Source organism: Nicotiana tabacum, chromosome 24 (genome assembly GCF_000715075.1).
Source record: "Nicotiana tabacum cultivar K326 chromosome 24, ASM71507v2, whole genome shotgun sequence".
Taxonomy (NCBI): domain Eukaryota; kingdom Viridiplantae; phylum Streptophyta; class Magnoliopsida; order Solanales; family Solanaceae; genus Nicotiana; species Nicotiana tabacum.
In genome coordinates this window covers 53218573-53244327 of record NC_134103.1, presented here as the reverse complement: position 1 = coordinate 53244327, position 25755 = coordinate 53218573, and positions in this window count along the sequence as shown.

Below are 25755 nucleotides of genomic sequence, written 5' to 3'. Positions count from 1 at the left end.
TCCAAAAAGGGCGGGAATACACTGTTCATCAAATACATGAACGCTGCTGGGGCATTGGTCAGCCCAAAAGACATCACTAAGAACTCATAATGGCCATAACGGGTCCTGAAAGCTGTCTTAAGAATATCCGAATCCCGAATCTTTTGCTGGTGATACCCGGACCTCAAATCAATCTTGGAGAACACCCTCGCTCCCTCAAGCTGGTCAAACAAATCATCAATACGAGGCAAAGGATACTTATTCTTGACCGTGACCTTGTTCAATTGCCTGTAATCAATGCACATCCTCCTGGAACCATCCTTTTTATTTACAAATAGAACTGTTGCACCCCAAGGTGACACGCTGGGCTGAATAAACCCATTATCAAGGAGTTCTTGAAGTTGTCCCTTCAACTCTGCCGGTGCCATATGATACGGTGGAATAGAAATGGACTGAGTGCTCGGCATCAAATCAATACCAAAGTCAATATCCCTGTTAGGCGACATGCCCGGCATGTCTGCAGGGAACACATCCGGAAAATCACGTACCACCGAAACAGAATCAATGGTAGGAGTCTCTGCACTAACATCCCTCACAAAAGCCAGATAGGATATACAACCCTTCTCAATCATCCGCTGAGCCTTCAAGTATGAAATCACTCTACTGGGAACATAGTCTATAGAACCGCTCCACTCAACCCTCGGCAACCCCGGCATCACCAACATCACGGTCTTAGCGTGACAATCTAGAACAGCATGACATGGAGACAACCAGTCCATACCCAATATCACATCAAAATCGACCATACTAAGCAACAAGAGATCTACTCTGGCCTTCAGACCCCTAATAGTCACCACTCATAACCGATATACGCGGTCCACAATAATAGCATCACCCACAAGAGTAGATACATGAACAGATGAAACTAAAGACTCACGGGGCATATCCAAAAAATGAGCAAAGTACGAGTAAACATATGAATAAGTGGAACCAGGGTCAAATAATAGGAGGCATCTCTATGACAAACTGAGACAATACCTGTAATCACAGCATCCGAAGTAATAGCATCTGGTCTGGTAGGAAGAGCATAACAATGGGCTTGGCCACCCCCTGATCTGCCTCCCCCTCTCGGGCGACCCCTAGCTGACTGACCTCCACCCCTAGCGGACTGGGCGGGTGGTAAAGTAACTGGTGCTGAAGTTGAAGGCTGACTCCTTTGTTGAGATGGACCCCCATGACGATGAGGACACTGCCTCCACATATGCCCAAACTCCCCACACTCAAAACAACTCCCTGGTGCGGGTGATGGGGACTGAAGGGAACCCCTAGCACCATGATAACTGGTAGAAGATTCTAGCATGGAGGAGCCCTGAACTGATGGAGCACGGGACGAACTCTGGGCTGGGAGGGCACTGAGTGATGAGTGGCCCTGATGAGAACTGTGAGAACTATGGCTCAATGATGCACCACGGTGAACTGGGCAGGCTGACTGAGCATGCCTGAATGGATGACCTCTGCCGTGCTGGAACTGATCCCCATGAGGAGCACCACTGAATCCACCCTGTCCACGAGGCCTCTTGGCCTCCCTCTCAACCCTCTCCTGACCGCGAACTATCTCAATCTACCGAGCAATGTCGACAACCTCATCAAAAGTAGCACCAGACACTCTCTCTGTTTTCATAAGCAATCGAAGCTGCAAAGTGAGGCCATCTATAAACTTCCTGATCCTCTCTCTGTCTGTGGGAACCAACCAGATAGCATGATGGGCCAACTCCGAGATCACATCTCATACTGTGTCACAGATATATCACCCTGACAAAGCTGCTCAAACTGTCTGCGCAGCTCCTCTCTGCGGGACTGAGGCACAAACTTCTCCAGAAAGATAACGGAGAACTGCTGCCAAGTGAGGGGTGCTGAGCCGACCGGCCTACGCCTCTCGTAAGCCTTCCACCAACTGAATGCAGCCCCATAGAACTGAAAGATAGTGAACGAGACCCCACTAATCTCTAGAATACCTGCTGTACGGAGTATCCTCTAACACCTCTCCAAGAAACCTTATGCATCCTCACCCTCTGCACCATTGAAAGATGGAGGCTAGAGACTCCCAAATCTCTCCAATCTATGCTGCTCATCCTCAGGCATAGAAGGAACCACAAAGTTCTGAGAAGCTGCAACCGATTAGGCTGGTAGTGCCCCCGATGTTTGGAATCCCTGTACCACCTGCTCTGGTGTGCGGGCGACGGGAGTCTGAGCACCTCCCCCGGCCTGAGAAGTGGCTGTTGCGGCCGAAACAGGGACCGCTTGAGCAAGGCTGGTGCACGCGGTCAGAATCTGAGTTATGGCCTCCTGAAGGCCTGGAATCATAATAGGCACAGGTGGTGCCTGAGCTGATGCATCAACCACCGGAATCTAGTCCTAATCTGGGCCAACTGGTGGATCTGCAGGTACTGCCCCACTTGCTGTGCGAGCTGCACCTCTACCCCTACCACAGCCTCTACCGCAGCCTCGGCCTCTCGCGGTCCTGGCTGGTGGTACTGGTGGCTGGCCCTCCCAACCGGTAGTACGAGTCCTCACCATCTGTGAGAGAATAAAACAACAGATATTTAGTTACTAGAATCAACAGATTCGCACAACAAGAATTCAAGAATGTGGAATTTCCTAAGGGTTCTGTAGCCTCTCGAAGATAAGTACAGACGTCTCTGTACCGATCCGCAAGACTCTACTAAACCCGCTCATGACTCGTGAGACCTATATAACCTAGGCTCTGATACTAACTTATCAAGACCCAAAACTAAATCTTGTCGTGATGGCGCCTATCGTGGTACTAGGCAAGCCGACACATTTCCAAAACACGTCGATATTTCATTTAAAAGATAAGTCAAAGCTTTACTTTACTAGAATCTTCATTAAAGAGTTAAACCAAAAAAAAAAATAGAATGCGGAAAAGATAGCCCGTCATCAGTGTGTCACTAAGTCATGAGCAACTACTACAAACTGTCTGATAACATCAAGACTAGCATAGTCTGGGAAAAATCCAAAATACAACTAAGGGAAAGATAAAGAAGAAGAAAAACAGGGTTGCGATCGTGAAGCAGCTACCTTGCTATCTCCGATGATCCGCTACTGAATATATCAACAACCGCTACCGTGGCCAAAAATGACTGGATCTGCACACAAGGTGCAGGGAGTAACGTGAGTACACCAACCCAGTAAGTAACAGCAGTAAATAAAGGCTGAGAAGTAGTGACGAGCTAGATGCAAGTGTAGTTCATATCACAAGAATTTTCGTAAAGTACAACATGCTTTAAAAACCAGTGTTTAAGTCAAATCAGCTTGTTTAAATCCAGTTCAGGTGAAAACCAATAAAAAATATCTTTCAACAGTTCTCAAACAAGGACTCAAAGCAGCTATGAGCATACATGATGAAATCATATACCGCCCCTCGGGCAAAACATCACCCAGTCCTCTCAATCACTCCAACCTCACAATCACTCATGCCTCCCAATCTCTCATGCCTCCTAATCACTCAGCACTCGGCACTCGCACTCAGTAAGTACCTGCGCTCACTAGGGGTGTGTACAGAGTCCGGAGGGGCTCCTTTAGCCCAAGCGCTATATCAATGTCCATTATGGCAGAATCAATGAAACATGCTACAGCGTGCAGCCCGATCCCATAAATGTCCGCACAAATCAGGCCCTCGGCCTCACTCAGTCATAACCTCTCCAGTCTCTCGGGCTCTCGAAAAAACAAGTAATCAGCCCAAACAACATTGATATGATGCATCAAATAAAGTAACAGAGAGTGAGCTATGATGCAAAAATGCATGAACATGACTGAGTACAGATTATCAACCAAAACTAGTGAGAGGACAGCAAGAAAAGACCTCCAAGGATCCAAACAATACTGGCATAAGGCCTAGACATGGCATATAGCATGATTTATGTAAATCTTTCTAAAAACACATAAAAATCATATGGCTACGACAGTATATTCAACTTTACAGTTGCTACGGGACAGACCAAGTCACAATCCCCAATGGTGCACGCCCACACGCCCGTCAGCTAGCTTGTGCGTCACCTCCAAATAGTCACATGTCACAAAAATCCGGGGTTCATAACCTCAGGACTAGATTTACAACTGTTACTTACCTCAATCCGAGAAATCTTTACTCTGCAATGCCCTTGCCTCTCGAATCGGCTTCCGAGCGTCCCGAATCTAGCCACAAGCAGTACAATACCATTAATATATGCTAAAGGAATAAATTCCATAAGAAAAACTACCAAATTAGACTCAAAACCCGAAATTGGCTCAAACCCGGCCCCCGGGCCCATGCCTCGATATCTGACAAAAGTCACAAAACTCAAAATTCTATTCACTCACGAGTCTAGTCATACCAAATTTACTCAAATTAGACAACAAAATCCCTTTCAAAACCTCAAAATCCCATCTCAAGAACTCTTCCACTTTTCCCCCAATATTTCACCCCAAATCACATTTTGGATGATAAAAATCAAGATATAATCATGTAATTTAACCAAAATCAAGTGAGAAACACTTATCCCAACCAACTCCCAGAAACTCCCTTCAAAAATCGCCTAAATCCGTGGTCTCTAGCTCAAAATATGAAAAATGGGTTCAAACCCTTGATTTTGAAATTTAACACTGTTGCCCAGTTTTCCTTCTTCGCGAACGCGGAAGTACACTCGCGTTCGCGAAGCAAAACTGCCTCTGCCCAGAAATCCCTTCTACGCGAACGCGATCTACCACTCGTGAACGCGAGCCTTTACTGAACCTTATCTTCATGAACGCAACCTCATCCTCGCAAATGCATAGACCAAATGAATGGGGTCCCCAGCTGCCTCTTCTCTTCTTCGCGAATGCGTTACTCATCTCGCGTCCGCGATGCACTCTACTCCTAAACCTTCGCGAACGCGTCCCTTACTTCGCGAACGCGAATAAAAATTCTTCCTCAATATCCAGATACTCTTCGCGAACGCGAAACCTACCTTGCGAGCGCGTAAGAGGAAACCAGCAACAGCAAAAAAACCAACAGATCAGCTATCTCTCAAAGGCCATAATTGGTCCGTTAACTACCCGAGACTCTGGGGACCTCAACCAAACATAACAACATATCCCACAACATCATACGAACTTAGACAGATCATCAAATCACTCAAAACAACATCAAAACACCAATTTACACTCGGTTTTAAGCCTAAGGACTTCTGAATTCCACCAACGATGCCGAAACCCGCTAAACCACATCCGAATGACCTCAAATTTTACATACAAGTCAAAAATAATACCATGAACCTATTTCAACTTTCAGAATTCCATTCCGACCCCGATATTGAAATTTTCACTACCGACTAAAATTGCCAAAATTCTAACTTTCGCCAATCCAAGCCTAATTCTACCACGGGCCTCTAAATCTCATTCCGAATGTGCTCCCAAGTCCTAAATTACCTAACCGAGCTAACGGAACCATCAAAATTTAAATCCGTTGTCGTTTACACATAAGTCAACGTCCGGTTGACTTTTTCAACCTAAGCTTCTACTTTAGAGACTAAATGTCCCAATTCACTTCGAAACCACTTCGGACCCGAACCAACTAACCAGATATATCATAATATAGCTGAAAAGCACAAAAGGAAGCAGAAATGGGGAAAGCGGGGCTATAACTCTCGAAACGACCGGGCGGGTCGTTACACTTTCACAAGCAGGGAAAACTTGAAGATATACCCTCCATGATATTTTATTAAGGCTATACAAATTTAAATCTCCCTGAGGTACTAAAATTTAATTAAACACCAGTGACTAACACTCATCAATTCATCTATTAACACGTATATATTTGAAGAACAAGTGACAAAAAATCAGTAGGAAAAATGATAGAAAGGAGACAAATAACAATACTAACTTTTATATTAAACATAATATAAATAGTGTCCTTTTCTTTCTCTTTTAAGAAGACAAAGAATTGAAGTTATGATTTGAATTATGAATGAAAAATGACAATACTTAAAAGTATGTGCAAGTAGAATTAGAAGTATATCAAACTCATTGTCCTTCTTTTCTTTTTTCATCATTTTGAAAATTAAAAATGTCCCTTGAGATTTCACTCTTCGCCTACCAAGCAAAGGGATTGGAAAAGTGATAAAAAGTAAAAATAGTATAACTTACTATTTCAGCACGAGCAGCTACAAAAGCTCTTGACCCCATGAAATGATTAGATTTCAGCTTTGTTCGATTGACTTTGTTTATCTCGCATCGTCTCTGCAAAGAATATATAAATATATGTAAATAAAATTATAATGACACAAATATGATGCTAAAGCTTATTATCATTTCGCACCATAAGTTCTCAGATGTTAGCATAAAAGAGTGGACAGAAACTAAAGAACCACATCAAGCTCTTCTCAAAGGTTGCATTTTACAGAGACATTTAAAGGATCCTTTTTTCTCTTTTTTTATTTCCAGTTTATTTTCTCACTCTTATTTGTATCTTCTGTAAATGCAGATTTTTGAAGGGTCTACTCATATCAATGTAAGCCATATCATCCATGAATAAATGTTGCAGCTACAAAGTAGAGAAAAACATGTTACTGAAAATATCTTTTGTACATTTTGTTTGTTCGTATACTTAATTACTTAAATTACCTTTTTCATTGATAAATTGTGAATGTTGTTTGCCAGAAAAAATTACAACGAGATAAATATGAATAGAAATTACCTTATGTTCTGGATTCGCCCACATGTCACAGAGCCTATTCCAATTTTCCGGGGTCAACTTCAATTTTACGAGCCTCTTCCTCGGAGCTTGCACTTTCAAATAGCTTTTTTAATTTGTAGCGCCATTGTCGGCTTCTATTTTTCAGAATATCCTCATAGCTATCATTGGTGTAATGCTCGTCCAAGTTAATTTCAAACGTCTCCTGCAAAATGAGAAGTTTTGGAGACACTCATAAAACAATTAAAATTTCCTTTGCTCGTAAAAGATTAAAAACTAACATATTTACAATGTAATAAAATTTACCAAAATATAGAATCCTTACATGGCATCTAATTAATGATGCATCCTTATCCTCTCTTGTGAGTTCCTTCCACTTGTTTGGAAGCGAAAGAAAGTTGCGAGCAATAATTCCTAATTCATTTGATATCTTTGCTGATGGAATTGCCTCAACTGGCCTTCCTTTACCAACTGGAATGTTTATAACCATTTTTCTTCCTATAGACTTCTTCATTTTCTCAAGACCTTTACCCATTGTTCTTCCACGACCTTTTCTGATTCTAGTTGAATCATCTGATTTTTTAAAAAGTAAAAGTCAGTTCAAAATACTTGCTAAAATTCAGAAATGGTAACCATGTATATATATTAGTAATTAATTACTATGCTACAAATGAAAACTCTATTGTTACAAGTTTAACATAAATGAATGTTTCAAATTTTAATATATTTGGTTCCAACTTGAACACAAAAGAATCCTAGATGCTGGAATATAAAGATAGCTATTTCTTTCCAGTTGAGGAAAGTAAGAATTTGTCGTAATTTCTTATTGGGCGACAATCAGAAACTTTGTTTAAATCCTCTTTTTTAAACCCAATCCATTTGTTTTATAAAGATAAACTCAAGAATAATATTGCAATAGGTGTGAAGTTCTTGGCTACCCTTAGTATCTACTAAAACCAATAAGAAAGAATAGGTGCAATGTACTTTATCAGATTGTAACGACTCAATCGGTCGTTTTGAGAATTTACACTTTACTCGAAGGTTTACGGGCGTGAGTAGCTCCGTATGATGTATTTTGATTTTTGTGAATCGTCGGTTTTGGTTTTCAGGTTATTCAGAACTGATTTGGAAGAATGATTCTCAACTAGGGAGCTTTAAATTTGAAAGAGTTGACCAAGTTTGACTTTTTAACATTTGACCTCAGATTGAAATTTTGATAGTTCCGGTAGGTCCGTAGGGTGATTTTGGACTTAAGAGCGCGTCTGAATTGTGATTTGGAGGTCCGTTGTTGAATTTGGCTCGAAATGGCGAAAGTTAAAATTTTGGAAAATTTTACCGGGAGTAGACTTTTTGATATCGGGGTCAGATTCCGATTTCGAAAGTTGGAACAGGTCCATAATGTCGAATCTGACTTGTGTGCAAAATTTGAGTTCAATCGGAAGTGATTTGATAGGTTTTGGCATCGGTTGTAAAATTTTAAAGTTTTAAAGTTCATTGATTTCGGGTTGAGGTATGATTCATCATTTTGATGTTGTTATGTGTGTTTTGAGGCCCCTAGTAGGTTTGTGTTGTGTTATGGGACTTGTTGATATATTCAGACGAGGTCCCGAGTGATTCGGATGAGTTTCGGACGAGGTTCGGATCACTTTCGTTGTATAGTGCATTGCTGAAGGCTGCTGGTTCTAGTGTGATCGCACCTGCAACTGGTATTGCACAGGTGCGATGGTCGCAGAAGCGAGAAGATGCTGGGTGAGGAAGACTACAGAAGCGGATTTTTGTAGCGCAACTGCGTGCGCGCAGATGCGAGATTGGAAGCGCAGGTGCGAAAATATTCGCAGACGCGGAATTTGATATCTGTAGGTGTAGGGGTTGCTGGGCAAGGCTATTTTTGCGGAAGCGAAGTTTTTACCGAAGAAGCGGTGGTCGCAGATGCGACGATCTATCCGCAAATGCGGAATCTCTGGGCAGAATGTTATAAGTTTGAGGGTTGGTCATTTTTATCACATATTGAGCTATGGACTTCGGAATGGAGCGATGTTTGGAGCAATTTTTATCATAAGGATTAGGGTAAGTATTCTCTACTCGGTTTTGGTTATATTTCATGAATCTACCTTCGTTTTTGGTAATTGGATTGTGAATTTTAAAAAGAAAATTGGGGGTTTTGGCCTAAAGTTTCATAATGTGAATTTTTTAGTTTTGAACATCGAATTGGAGTCGGATCTGAGTGAAACTTGTATGGTTGGAATTATAATTGAATGAGTTATTGGATTTTATAAATTTTGTCGGGTTCCAAGGTACGGACCCAGGTTGGGCTTTTGGCCTATTTTGGGCTTTTGATTTAAGATTTGATCTTTTTCGACCGAGATTGGTTCTTTTAGCACTGTTTCATGTACTTGAGTTGTTTTTGGTTAGTTTCGAGCCGTTCGGAGGTCGGAACGCGCGTGATGGCATCTTTGGAGCATCGCTTTTCTTTCTCGGCATTGGTATTGGCTTGTTCGAGGTAAGTAACTCTTCTAATCTTAGTGATGAGGGTATGAAACCCTGAAATACGTGTTATGTGATTCGTATTGAGGTGACACACATGCTAGGTGACGGGCGTGTGAGCGTGCACCATGTGAATTGGGACTCCGTTATTTCCATGGCACTGAATAGTGGCCCTATTTTGTTGATATCTGTGTTTTCACCATGTGATAAAGTAATTGAGCTCTCAATCATGCTAGATATTATGTATAGGCTTTATGACGATACTGCTAGGACCCATAGTGGTCGTTTCTTGCTGTCATTTCACTAATTTCATTGATATTTCATACTCAGTCATATTCATGCATTCATATCATATCTCAGTCTCAGTTGTTATTTATTGATACATCATATTATTATTGTCGGGCTAGTTTTATGACATTGTGAGCCCGTGAGTGAGACTGGAGAGATTGATGACTGAGTGAGGCCGAGAGCCTGATTATGAGTGACAGTTATGGGATCGGGCTGCATGCCACATCATGCTATATTGATTTATGCCTGGATCTAGCATAAGATAGCGCTTGGGCTGTAGGAGCCCCTCCGGAGTCTGCACACCCTCAGTGAGCGCGGTTGATTATATTGAGGGATGGATCTTCCCTGGACATGGATCTTATCCGAAGCATTTATATACTTGGAGATGGATCTTCTCCATGAGGCCGGATTGGCCTTCCTCGGTACTGAGTGACTGATGGTCAGTGATGTATATATTCAGGGATGGATCTTCCCTGGGCCATATACAGTACCGAGTGGTTGAGCATGATGAGTGAAAGTGTGAGACAGTGAGATTGAGTACTCTGAGAGTGTGAGTACGTAAATGATCTCTGAGATACATGGCATTGGCATGCACACATGACATACAGGCATAGATACGTATTTTTTCTCATGTTGTACGGTATCACGTCATTCATGACTTTTTACACACATTGATATGTGGGCATAGAGAGGTATTTCACACTTGCTATCTAGAAAAAAAATAAAATATCTTATTTATTGTGGAAAGGCTATTTGAAAAAATTACAGTTTTCAAACTTACTCGTACTTTTGGCATTTTCGGTAAAAGATTTGAGTTTTCACTAAGATACTTGAAAAGCATGACTATTTTCTGGAACTGCGAACGAGCTGAGCATTTTACTTCTGAGATACATCTCTTATTACTTGTATTATGGTGTTATGAACTGTTATGGAATATTGGTATTGGACCCGACCTTGTGTTAGCTCGTCACTACTTTCAACCTAAGGTTAGGTTTGTTACTTACTGAGCACATGGGGTATGTTCTACTCATACTACACTTCTGTACTTTGCGTGCAGATGTTGGTTGTTGATATTGCTATGATCGATGCGAGATGGATTGAAGATGTACCTGCGTCCCGGTTGTAGCTGCCCCTTGTCCGTGGTAGCTTTAGATCTATAAAACTCTATTTATATACTTTTCAAACAAAAGATGTATTTATTTCATTTCAGCTTTGTAAATTCTATTCTTAGAAGCTCATGATTTGTACTACCAGTCCTTGGGAATTGTATAAGATTCAGATAATTTCTTTACTTAATTGCTTTATTAATTGTTATTGGAAATGGTTAGTAGTTATCTGGCTTACCTAGCGGGTTGGGTTAGGTGCCATCACGACTAGTTGGATTTTGGGTCGTGACAAGGTGGTATCAGAGCTCTAGATTCATAGATTCTACAAGTCATGAGCAAGTATCTAGTAGAGTCTTGCGGATCGGTATGATGATGTCCATACCTATCTTCGAGAGGCTACAGGACATTTAGGATATACTTCTCATCTTTCTTTACTTATCGTGCGGCATTGATTCAGCTTGAAGCGTAACTCTTTGAATTCCTTCCACGTATTCGTATGTGCATATGAGCGCTCGGTATCAGTTGTGCACTGGCGGCTTGTGATTCCATGGTGGAGATGCGAGATGTGATTTTGGCATGCTGATGATAGGCCAGACTGGTGGACTTGAGGTTGGGTTTTGACTGTAGCTTGAGCACGGAGATTTTGATTGTGTGAGCATGTGCTTTTGGGACTTATAAGTCGTTGGTGTCCCTATTAGTGGAATTTGTGATTGGATGACTATGTGGTGAGTATGATGTAACTGCGAGATATGTTCAGATTGTTCGAATGTGACGAGAAGAGTTGACTTGAGATGTATCAAGGACTATGGGGTGTCTGATTTCTATCTTGATTTGGCGTATGGTCTTGAGTTATGGGTGTGTTAAGGGATCTCTCATGTTGTTTAGTTGTGGAGTGAAGTAGATTCTCATACCCTGTTGATGAGTTTAGAATCAAAAAGATTAAGTGATTGTGTAGTAGTCGTGACTGTGGAAGGGTGTAGAGAGATGTCAGTTTGAGGCAAAGCAGGTGGGTTATCTCCTGCGAGGTGTCCTGAGGTTGTGTGATCCTTATGATGTTTTGTAGAGAGTTCTCTTTTACCAGTGAATGATATATGTTGCAATTTGAGTTGGATCGCCTGTGGAAGTTGGCTTAACCATCACGAGGATGAACGCAAGATTTGCAGATAACTTGAGGTACTAGATGGTTTGTGTTGCATGAGCGGATGAAGGATTTAGTTGAATCTCACCGCGGTATTATGGCAGTAATAGAGTATGGGCATTGTGAGTTATTGTGTGTTTTGATCTATGGCTTTGAGCCATGTGGGGGAGTCTGCTATCGACGAGTTGATTGCACGGTTATCTGTTGTATTGGTTTCGGTTTGGGGTATAATGGTGAATTAGTTATGACTTGCAGAGGTCGAGATCGAGGATGACTAAGGTAAAGGAAATTCGGGATACAGGTTGTATTACACTCTATAGGTATATGGGAATCATAAAATAATTGAGTGGTTATTCTTGAAGGGTGTAGTGTACATGGAGTAGGAATCTGCTCAGTTGCTTAGGAGTGTGGGTTACTCCCTTGGGTGTTGGTGTGCTAATGGGGCATAAGTCATTCGGTCCGTTTGGTCGGTTTAATTGAGATTTGAGTAGAGTGGATGACTCTCGAGAATGGTTCTAATGGATTCAAGATTCATATGTAGCGATTTGGAATTTTCAAGATTTGTATATGGCTAGAAACTGGGAGTTGTGTTGAATGGTGTCGAGACTTATGGCATTTTTATATCATTGTGAATTGTGCATTTCAGTATCAAGAAGGTGAAGGAAACAGTTTTAGGTTCACATAAGGTCTCTTTAGAGTGTGTGTGTCTCGGTTGTGGTGTCTTGGGGTTCTTAAGAGGGAAGTCAGCGGCTTATTGGCCTTAGGGCGTTGTGGTTTTATACTATGGTCCCTTGTGTGGTGAATTTTGGTTTAGGATCGTGGTGTTCCAGCAAGGAGAATATTCATTTGAAGGCAATTTGGAAAGGACTTGGAGAAATAGGACAGCGTGGTAGTAGGTTGGATCAGCACAGTAATGGATATAATCAGGTTTTTGGGTACTTATGATATGGCTAGTCTCCACAGGTGTTTCGTGGCAATGCTCTTGGGTTTTGGCGACCTGCGTGGCTAGTTTGAGTTAGAAAGATTCGGTTCGGATAGCTTGGTTATGTGCAATTGGACTTCGAAGAGTTCTCAATGGCTTTTACCACGGTTCGAGGGGTATATTACCTACTTGCATGATGAGCATATGGTGTATAGTGATTTTCTCCGGGATGAGATTAAACGGAAGGTTCCTGGCTAATTGAGTATGTAGTTTGCTCGTGACTCAGAGTTGATTATGAGATTCTCGTACTTTTCATATGATGGCATAATAGGGATGATGTATTGTGTAGGATTGAGATTTGCATGTGCAAGGTCACGATTCGGTTTTGAAAGGAAGATCCTAAATTCTAGGGCATCATAGACGATTTCAAATGACTAGGTGAATGACATTACTTTTTGGTATTGCCTGAGGAAAGTGTACATTTCAGAAGGCGTACTATGTTTTGATTTATGGATACTTCATTGGTGTTGTGGCACTCTCCTAGTTGATCCACTGCTGATATTCAAATTTTGCTATGTGGCACGAAAGAATTTTAGAAGTATTCCTCGTGGGATGACCATGTATGAGAGATGTGTTAGACATTCTGGCGGTGGAGTTGGGATCAGATATGGTGATTCGTGTGTCTTATGGATTTGGAGGCTGGGAGTTCTCAGGAGCAGATTGTTTCATGGTTGTGGACTGTGAGGTTGTGGCCGAAGCTAGCTAGATGATAGTATGTGTTATGATTCTGTCATTGTGGGCTTTCGGAAGGTTATTTATTCATGTGTGGGTGCCCAGAGTTGATTTAGGGGCCCATTGGTAGGCCCAACTAGGATGGGTATTCTACATCGAGTCGGATTGGTTGGCTCCATACTGCTATTGTTGAGGGATGTACCATTTAGTTATTGTTGACCTTATTCATGTTCTGAAATAATCTGTGAGTTACTCTTCTATGCTACAAGGACTTGTGATTTGTTGGTTATATGCACATATGGTGCGGTTCTATTGGGGGCCTTATAGCGAAATTTGAGCGAGATGAGTATTTGGGTATTGCATGATTGATTGCGTATTGGTTATGTCCTTTCAAGTTTTGGGTGGCATTGTGTCACTGGCTTCTCCGTGGTTATGGTAATGCACTTTGGGTACTTGATGTCGAATTGTGCGTGGTTATTGATTTTGAGCATGGTGGATGAGGTATTTCATATGGATCAGTATTTGGATGGGGTCGCGCATGGCGGCAGAGTTATGTTTTGCTATGATTCTTTGTGTTAGATTCGTGTGTTATGGTTTTACGGTGTGATGGGTTCTTAGCATTGCATTGGGGTGGCACCCGTCGAGCTTGTGGGACATTTCTCTTGTTTGAGTCATTTTCGTGATTGAGTACATTTGGAATGTCACTTATTGGTGCACAGATTGCATGGGTTGTGGCTTTAGATAGTATTGGTATGGCATGTCAGTAGAGTAGCTGGTATTTGATAAGATGAAATCATCGGATCTAGGATGGGAGCTATCAGATTTGATTGTGGTATATTTGGAAGGATAATATCGAAAGTCGGCTTAGAAATTTCCTATGATTCTTGTTGAAGGAGAGGGAGCTCCACAGCTTGTTGATTTGATGAATGATTATGAGTTTCTGCGTGTTCTTTCATTATCGGCAGTGTACGAAGGTTTTAGAATGAGGTTTTGTAGATATGAGATTTATTATCGGGATTGGGTTATTCTGAGCAGTTACTGTGATAAGAGATTTTGTTATGGGTATTTGAGTCACGTGGTATATCCTGTGATTGTAGCTTGGGTTATGGTTGCGGTTTGGTACAACTTGTTTAGATTTATACAGCATGTAGGTTGCAAGATTCAGATCTTATAAGAAATTCCGAATGTTGGAAAATTGGATTCTAAGGCTTGTGGGCTAGGTTAAATTGAGAAATTTCAATTATGTTATGTTATCGGACCTATATGGGATAGGGTGACGTGAGATCACCCCCGGGTATGTGCATGGCCGGGTTATACGGCGGTTTGATGGCTTTGAGATCAACTCTGGACACGTTCGAGGGCGAACGTATGTTTAAGTGGAGGAGAATGTAACGACCCAACCGGTCGTTTTGAGCATGTGCACTTCGCTCGTTAGTTTACGGGCGTGAGTAGCTCCATATGATGTATTTTGATTTGTGTGAATCATCGGTTTTGGTTTTCAGGTTATTCGGGTCTGATTTGGAAGAATGATTTTTATCTAGGGAGCTTTAAATTTGAAAGAGTTAACCAAGTTTAACTTTTTAGCATTTGACCTAAGATTGGAATTTTGATGGTTCCGGTAGGTTCGTTGGGTGATTTTAGACTTAGAAGCGCGTCTGGATTGTGATTTGGAGGTCTGTGGTTGAATTTGGCTCGAACTGGCGAAAGTTAAAATTTTAGAAAGTTTGATCGGGAGTGGACTTTTTGATATCGGGGTCAGATTCTGATTCCGGAAGTTGGAGCAGGTCCGTAATGTTGAATCTGACTTGTGTGAAAAATTTAACGTCAATCACACGTGATAGAGGATAGAATAGTAATGTCAGAATAACTAATCACAACATAACTTATCTTTAAACCATTATTTTGGAAATCAGCCAAAACCTTTGAAACTTCGTTTTGAGGAATTTGTTCAATTTACGTGACAAACTTTATTTACAATATGTTTTAGAAAGAATAAAATATTTTTATATTTAGTATTAAATTTTTTATTTTACTTATTTTACTCTTAATAAGAAGTTTTTATAGCGACATAAATATTTTGGTCTCACAAAAGTTTTACCATTTAAACTTTTAACATCACAAGTTTCAATCACTTATTAGTACCTGTCAGATGGTGGAATAGTAATACCAGCATAACTAATCACAACATAACTTGTTTTCAAACCATACTAAAGAATAATATTCGGATCATTGGATGACTCCTTTTCTAAACCATTTTTAAATATTTGAATTTTTTATTTTTTAAGTCTAATTTAAGTTTGAATAATAAAATGAATTTACTAAAGACATTAGTAAGGATAGGTAATTTTGCTTTGTGGTGATGATAAAAACAAAAAATTAACATGGTGACACTACAAAAGTTAACAATATGTTTTTTTTTCATGATTACAACAATGTAAAGTAACATGAAACATATGGCAATCTTTGAACTTAAAATGTTCATAAATATATGTAATACTTTTTAGAATTTATTCTTAGTATCATTTGTAATTTAATCATTCACATATTTAGTGGCGTTATGCATACTAGCTTTTTTTCTTTTTCATAGTGAATTTAAACTGTTATTGATAGAATATTATTTAATTTTAATTTTATTTCTAATATAATTTGTAGCTTAATCTTCCATATTTTTAATAAGTGAATATAATTGTATTTAGATATGAATCTGAGTAAACATAATCTTCAGATTTTGTATCTATCTCCCTCCTCTCAAGTAATATACTTTCCATCCCTTTATCTTCTAATAACAACGAATCTTTCTTTCATTTATTTATTTATTCTTCAAGCATTAGTTTACTAAAAAATATATATTTGGTAAGAATCAATGTAGCGTAATCTATATCTATATCTATATATCTATCTATATTATTATAAAAGTAGAACCTCAAAAGTTAAAAGTTGAATTACTAAAATGCTCTTCTAATTAACTTAAATATCCTATTTAAAAAATGAAATAAAAAGAGGAAGAAATTAATATTTTTAAAGTGTCTTTTTAGAAAAAGTTGTGTCCTTTCATTTATGATGGGGTCTAATACCGTTAACAATAAATGCTTCCCTTTCACGAAGGCTCATGCTACCAGAGACAAGTGACAGTTATAACCGGAACGTATGTACATCTTCAATGCCAGCTTCCGCAATACACAGCAACATCAGTTCCGAGATCTGCACACAAGGTGCAGAAGTGTAATATGAGTACAACCGACCACATGTACTCAATAAGTAACAAAACTAATCTTAGGTTGAAAGCAGTGACGAGCTCGAAAAACGGTCAGAGTCCAACACCATTAGCCAATAAAAACTCATAATAATATAATGAAGACAGTAAAAGTAATAACTCAAAAGATATTATGCTCAACTCGTTCACAGTTACGGAAATTAAACATGCTTTCCATGTATAACAGTAAAGTTCAAATCTTGCTATTAAAAATCAACTAAACGTGAGTTTATCAAAAGAACTGTATTCCCAATTCACAACACTAGATAAGAATTTCTGTTTACCAATTAGCATAAGGAAAGTATATCTCTATGTCTACATGTCAATATACATGTTAAGTCATCAATTATCATATACCGTTTAGCATGAGGAATATACGTCTCTATGCCTACATGTCAAATCATGAATGTCACACTACCGTCTAGCATGAGAAAAATGCATCCCTATGCCTACATGTCAAGTATGTATGTCACATGTGACGACCCTATAGGTCATTTTGAGTACTAGCCCTTATTTTTGTTTTTCGAGACCTTTGTTAGCTCCATTTATATTTTTCGATTTGAGTGTGCAGTCCGTGTATTTTTTCGAAAAAAATTTATGTAAAAATTTGAAGAAAACATAATTTTTGGCTTTGAAAATAACTTGATACAGTCAACATTTTATGTAAATAACCCCGGATCAGTATTTTGACGATCTTAATGGGTCCATATCGTAATTTTGGACTTGGGCGTATGCCCGGAATTGAATTCGGAAGTCCCTAACTTGATTTGACGTGTTTTGTCAAAAACTAGTAACTTGAAGGTTTAAAGATTCCTAGGTTTGACTGTAGGTTGACTTTATGTCTAGCGGGTTCGGATTTTGGTTCCGGAACTTGGTATATGTTCATTTTTCTATTTGAAACTTATCTGCAAAATTTGGTGCAAATCGGAGTTGGGATGATAGGATTCGGACGCTCGGTTGTGATTTTAGAAGTTTTAAGTTTTTTTAAAAATTTCATGCATTTTGATGTCTGATTCGTAGTTCTAGGTATTATTTTGGTGTTTTGATCGTGCGAGCAAGTTCGTATGATGTTATTACACTTGTGTGTATGTTTGGTTTAGAGCCCGAGGGGCTCGGGTGAGTTTCGGATAGGCTACGGACCATTTTGAACTTAAACATTTCTGGTTTAAGTTGTCTGCTGGTGTCTGATATTTTGTGCTTCGCGCTCATGTACTTGTGACTCCGAATTTCTGGGAGCAGTTAGCATCGCTTTACTTTTATTCTCACTGTGTTAAATTCTCAGTTTATTTCTTGTTAAATGTCTTTACTTTATAGTAATTGTTAAAAATTAGTTAAGTACTTTATTAACAGGCAAGCGGGCGTTAGGCGCCATCATGGTCCGGAGGTTGGGAATTTCGGGTCGTGACAAGTTTGTATCAGAGCACTAGGTTGCTTAGGTCTCACGAGTCATGAGCAAGCTTAGTAGAGTCTGGAGGATTGGTACAGAGACGTCTGTACTTATCTTCTAGGGGCTTTGGAGCTTTAAGAAAATTTCACTTCTTTCTTTCCCTATCATGCAATTTTATTCTATCATTGATGTATGAATCATTCCATTCTTGTTCTCTCGCAGATAGTGAGAACACGCACATGATCTACAGCCGGGCAGGAGCCAGAGCCCCCTGTTGCAGCCACTACCAGGGACAGAGGCAGAGCTCAGTCTAGAGCTCGTGCAGCAAAACCCACTGTGGAGCCTTATATTGATCATGAGGAGGAGATCCCAGCTTACACCACACCAGTCGGACCTGCTCAGGTCCCGGGGGGATTTATTGCTACTCACGTGCTTCAGGACGCTCTAGTCCACTTGGTGGATCTTATGGAGAGTGTGGCCCAGACCGGTGCATTTCCGGTGGCACTAGCTATCTCTCATACTAGGAGAGGAGCACAGACTCCCGCTACTCACACTCCGGAGAAGATGACTCCCATATATAAGACTCCAGTAGTTCCGCCAGTTGGGGTAGTTCAGCCTATTGTTGCTACACAAACCGGGGAGAGGCCCGTAATGTCTTCTGAGAGATTGATGAGGTTGGATAAGTTCACAAAGCTCTTGCATATTCACTTCAGTGGTGTACCTTATGAGGACCCACATGATTATTTGGACAGTTGCTATGAGGTGTTAAGCAACATGGGTATTATTGAGTCCAATGAAGTAGACTTTGTAGTGTTTTAGATGACCGGTTCAGCCAAGAGATGGTGGCAGGATCATGTGCGGCCAATAAATTCTCATTTCAAATCAATATCACAAGATTCAGTAACTAAAATAAAATCTTAAAATTCAGGGATGGAGGGGCAATACAGTAATTCTGAGACCCAAGTTGAATTGTTGAGGGAAGAAAGTAGAGGAAATTAAATTTATAGGACTTTTGAACACTTAAAGCAATTTATAAGACAAAAGTGTTAAGATTGGTGTAAAAATGACACTTTCATTGTTAGTGTTTAATATTTATAACTAGGTTTGAAAAAAATCCAAACTTTTATAATTGCCCCAAATGGGCCCCACCCTCTCTACAAAAACGGAAACCCTCTCCAGCTCCCATTCCCGCTTCTAGTCCCCATTCCTCATTCCCAATTCACCAAAACCTACATTTTTCCTCCTCCTCTTCTTCTTCTTCTTCTTCTTTCTTCTGCTGTGTTCAACTTTCTTCTGCTGTGTTCAATCTCTTATTCTTATTTCTTTAATCCTGATATTATTTTTTCACAGATCTTCGTCTTTGAGGTTCTTATTCTTTATTGCGAAAGATTGGTGAAAAAAGAACAAGAACAATTGGAGATTGACCCCTCCACCATTGAGAAACACTTTATCGTGATTTGCTAAATTGACTTGTGCATTATTTCAAGGGAGGTATTCAGTCTATTCGTCACTGTTGGTAAGTAAAGATTGGTGTTTAATCTTACTTTTTTTGTCTGCAGATATCAGAGTTTCTGTGATTCTTTAAACATCTGGTGAGATGTTTCAAACATCCGGTGAGATATTTCAAATATTCTGTGAGATGTTTAAAACATCCTGATATAATTATAGGTAGTTGTTTCAAACATCCTGAAAGTCCATTCAGGATGTTTCAAACATCCTCTCAGGATATTTCAAACATCCTAAGTATATTCTCAAGATGTTTTAAACATCTTCTTAGAAAGTTTGAAACATCATTAGGATGTTTGCAAAAAAGTTGATTCTTTATACCAATTATTTATATATTTGTAATATTTTCAGGTAATTTAACTAGGAAGAAGGAAGACAAAGTGAATTCCAGCAAGCGGGGAAGTAAAAAAGAAGCAAAACAGATGCTCCATATGCAAAAGAATTGGCCACAAAAGAACTACTTGCAAGAAGAGAACTGAAGGAACAAGCAACTCCATTGTGTCTTAATGACTTTGTTGTTATACTTGTTTTGGTAATTTGATGTTGATGTTATTGGAGAACTAAAAGATCTTTAGATTTGTATTAACAATTATTGTATTTTTCAAACATCATTTAATAGATGTTATTATGTACTTGTGTTCTTTTATACCTTCAAGTACCTTAATTTCTTCAAATATCTTGATAGATATTTCAAACATCTTAAAGATGTTTCAAATATCCGTTAAGATGTTTGAAGCATCTAACACAGAATTATCCGTATGTTAATTTATTGACGATCAATTATTAAAGTATTCAATAGGTCAATGTTCGTAAGGCCAATGGTTGACAATCAATTATTTGAAGTATTTAATAGGTCAAGTAATAAGTTAACGTATAATTATCCACAAGATCAATAGATTGACGATCAATCATTTGAGGTATTTAATTATTTTATATTTAATTATTCACAAGATCAATATGTTGACGATCAATTATTCAAAGTATTAAATAGATTGATGTATAATTATTCACAAGATCAATAGATTGACGATCAATCATTTGAGTATTTAATTATTCTATGTTTAATTATTCACAAGGTCAATAGGTTGACGATCAATTATTTGAAGTATTAAATAGGTTGATGTTTAATGATAGTTTGATGTTGATGTTGATATTATTATGTCCTTGGTATTTTTTTTCCACCTTCAACTACCATCTAATTTCTTCAATCATCCTGATAGATGTTTGAAACATCTATCATGATGTTTGATATCGATTGTCGTTAAATCTACAAGATCAATAGGTTGACGATCAATCATTTGAAGTATTCAATAGAAAATATCATAAGGTCAATATGTTAATTATTAATTATTAGACCTATTTACTATATCAATTTAATAGGTCGGTGTATAATTATCCACAAGATCAATAAGTGGACGATCAATTATTTGAAGTATTAAATAGGTTGATGTTTGCAAGGTCAATAAGTTCACGATCAATTATTTGATGTATTCGATTATTCTATGTTTAATTATCCACAAGATCAATAAGTTGACGATCAATTATTCGAAGTATTAAATAGGTTGATGAATAATTTCATAAGGTCAATATGTGGACGATCAATTATTTGAAGTATTCAATTATTCTATGTTTAATTATTCATAAGGTCAATAGGCTGACGATAAATTATTTGAAGTATTTAATAGGTTGACATATAATTATCCATAAGATCAATAGATTGACGATCAATTCTTTGAGTATTTAATTATTTCACGTTTAATTATTCACAAGATCATTAGGTTAACGATCAATTATTTGAAGTATTAAGTAGGTTGATGTTTAATGGTAGTTTGATGTTAATGCTGATGCTATTATTTCCTTGTGTTTTTTTCACCTTCAACTACCATCTAATTTCTTCAAACATCTTGATAGATGTTTCAAACATCTATCAGGATGTTTGATATTGACTGTCATTAAATCTACAAGATCAATAGATTGACGATCAATCATTTGAAGTATTCAATAGGTTGATATTTACTTTTTCATAAGGTCAATAGGTTGATTATTAATTATTAGACCTATTTACTATGTTAATTTAATAGGTCGATGTATAATTATCCACAAGATCAATAAGTGGACGATCAGTTATTCGAAGTATTAAATAGGTTGATATTCGCAAGGTCAATAGGTTCACGATCAATTATTTGATGTATTCAATTATTCTATGTTTAATTATCCACAAGATCAATAAGTTGACGATCAATTATTCGAAGTATTAAATAGGTTGATGTATAATTTGGTAAGGTCAATATGTTGATGATCAATTATTTGAAATATTCAATTATTCTATGTTTAATTATTCATAAAGTCAATAGGCTGATGATAAATTATTTGAAGTATTCAATAGGTTGAAGTATAATTATCCACAAGATCAATAGATTGACGATCGATCCTTTGAGTATTTTATTATTCCACATTTAATTATTCACAAGATTATTAGGTTGACGATCAATTATTTGAAGTATTAAGTAGGTTGATGTTTAATGGTAGTTTGATGTTGATGTTATTATGTCCTTGTGTATTTTTCTACCTTCAACTACCATCTAATTTCTTCAAACATCCTGATAGATGTTTGAAACATATGCGTTAGATGTTTCAAACATCCATAGGATCAGTCGATTAAATATAACTTATTAATTTAACAGTAATCGGGAGAAAACATCGTGATAGATGTTTAAAACATCTTTTGAAATATGTTCAATGTTAAGGCCAAACATCCATAAAGATATGTTCCAAATATCCATTAAAATCATCCAAAAAAATCACATAATACCCGTAAAAATAAACTTAAACAATAAAATTGGTAAATCATCCATTTCTACCATCCAAAAATAATATAAAAATATGCATGAAAGCCCAAGTAAATCCGTAGAGGTTATACGAGTCACCCTTAGATTGTTGACACTCTTTCATATCTTTCATAAGATAATCAACAGTCAACAGAAAACTATTTCGGCCCTATGGATAATTGTAGAAAACCTTTTCTGTGGAGGCTAATCTAACTGTAGTTTCGTACACACCACAGTTCGAATCCTTTGCCAATAAAATACAGTGGACAAACCAAATAAAGCATAATGCATACTTGTATTTTTTTTAATTTTTTTGGATTCAGATTTGATCAACTCAAGCACTATTTTACCAGTCACAGACCTTTTTCCTTTGGCAATAAGTTTCCACAACTCTTCACCATCAAGAAGGTACTTTTGAAGCTTCGAATTCGTGTAAGAATGTCCATAATTGAGTCCAGTCATTATCGCGAACTCACGAAGGCCGAAGTGAACTAGTAATCTTTTATAATCAAACCATAACTCTTGTGTCTTCTCACACAATACTCTACAGAGTAGAAGGTCATGCACTATAGATGCTTGAAATAGTGGCCTCTCATGCAAATCCAAAAAAGTGCCCGAAAGGACTAATCCTAAACTTGTTTTCGAGGCCCTCATCCTGCAACAACTTTCGGAACTCACCCATACCTGCTAATCCTAATGAGGATCTCACAGTGATCTTCTTGTTGAAAGTCTCATTATCATCTAAAACTGTCTTGTACTTTAAGGGTAGAAGTTCTGATCGAAGCTTTAAGATTTCAACCTCGCAATTGTCAGACTCATCCTCAAATATCTCATCCTGTACATGATTTAAAGGTCTCGATTAATCAAAGGCACAAGAATAATTGATTTAATAATTAAAAATATCTCTTTACAGTCATGTTTAGTAAAATATCCTAGGAAATATTTCAAACATCCAGATGTATAGGGAAAAATATGATATGACACGTGGTCGCTTAAAGGAAGGACACGTGGAACAGAAGATGGAGATGGCCACCGAATATAGCTATTCCGCTTGTCACCAGAAGGAATAACGATCATAAAAGGAGTATTAAATGCTTTGCGCCAGGTAACATTTAATACAGAATTTTTGCAGCATTAAGGATGATGGCCTGTTACAAGGACTTTGGCATTTATGTCTAACGCTATATCTTCATCAATGGCCCTCATAATTGGCATTAAAGAAGGGTATGATCCTAGACATAGCTATAAATAGAGAGCTATGTTATCATTGTAAGGGGACGAATTTTTTGGCTAACTTACACTACATTCTATACAGTATTTTAAATATAATCTTATTCTCTCGCTTTTGATCTCATCATTGTCGTTCCCGAAAATCCTGTTTCCGGACTCATCAGCTTTGTCATTTCATCTACATTCTAAGGCTAAGTGTTTTATATTTCATCAGTTATTTCATTATCTTTTGGATCAAATTAACTCACTTGTCTAGAAACTACGAACAAATTCAACTGTACCATTTTACGGGTAAACAGTTTGGTGCCCACCGTGGGGCCTAGACAGTCGTGCGATTAAATTGATCCTTGCTTTTTTTTTACTAACGTTTTTGATTATTCTATCTTAACAAAATCACAAATGAAATGGCAGATAACACTGTTAACGGTACACGCAACCCTGAAATTCAAGGGGAACAACCTCATTTCGAGGATTCAATCAGTGACACTCGCAATGAGGAGAATGGTGCCACACTGATATATGATATGCGGTACCCTCGACAGGTTCGGGAGACAACTCCTGATGATGCTGATGAGGGGCATGTGGCAGATACAGTAAGGGTCCTGCAAGAGCAACATACAATCATTCTAGGCCATCTCACGCGGCAAGATCAGGTTATGATGGAACTGAAACAGGCGCTATCGAGTGCCTCAAATAATGCAAACAAGCAAGATCTAGTTCCTCCTGATGTTCCCGCGAACCAGACGACACAGAGAGTTGATAATAACACTCCTAGGGGCGAAGTTGGCTCCGACGGGGTTGGGGGGAGTAGATCCGACCTCAACAACGAGAACGATCTGTTAAAGGATGAATTTTTGCGGTTCATGAAGGAAGTAAACACCCGCATGGATCAAATCCCGGGCGTACCACTAGTACTAAAAGGCTCAAACTCGAATAAGTATATTCAATTACCGTATAAATTGAGCGCATCCCCGGAATTCATCCCGAAGCGGTTCAAAATGCCCGAAGTGCCAAAGTATGATGGAACTTCAGATCCACATGAGCACATTACCACCTACACAACAACAGTGAAAGGAAAGGATTTGGCTGATCACGAAATTGAGTCTGTGTTGCTGAAAAAATTTTGTGAGACTCTCACGAGGGGAGCTTTAACGTGGTATTCATTATTGCCTGAGCATTCCATAGATTCCTTTGAGATGCTCGCAGATTCTTTCATCAAAGCTCATGCCGATGCTAGAAAGGTACATGCCCGAAAGGCAGACATATTCAGGATCGCGCAGGGAGAATCAGAATTATTACGAGAGTTCATTACCCGGTTCCAAAAGGAAAGGATGTTACTACTGGCAGTTCCGGATGAATGGGCGGCTGAAGCGTTCACCAAAGGTTTAACTCCGAGAAGTTCGAAAGCTTCCCAAGAGTTGAAGGAAAGTATGCTCAAGTTTCAAGCGACGACTTGGGCGAATGTCCACAACCGATACGAGTCAAAAATAAGGATCGAAGACGATCAGGTTGTCTTTCCATTGTCGACCAAAGGATGGGAGAAGAATATAGAAAAAACAAAAGATGATATTGACACGGATAGACGGACTTCGAGGGGCCGGTTTTTGCCCTACGAGCGGACAGAAGGTCGTGGCAGGAGTTTCGTACAATAAACAAGGTCGACATTGATAGGAGGACCGATCGTGGCCGGGACAATAGATCGCTATAGGATAGAGAAATCTCGGGGTCGCGAGATTCTTCTTTCCCAAAGTTATCGGAGTATAACTTCAACGTCAGTGTGGTGGAGTTGGTATCAGCCATGAGAAATATCAAAGAGGTATGATTCCCAAGACCTATGAAATTTGATCCCAACCAGAGGGATTCCAATTTATGGTGTGAATACCATGGCACTAACAGCCACCGGACTGGGGACTGCGGACACCTCCGGGAAAAGTGGCAACGCTATTAAAGAATGGCCACCTCAGAGAATTCTTGAGTGACCGAGCTAAAAATAATTATGGTCAGAACAGGGGCGACAACGAAACCTCGAAAGCAGTAGAAGAACCCCCATGCCAAACGATCAACATGATCTTCGGAGGAAACGAAATTAACGGGGTCACCTTTTCGGCATTGAAGAAGACAAAAGTATCGATAACTCATAATAAAAGCCTCCGGAAAGACGATATCATATTT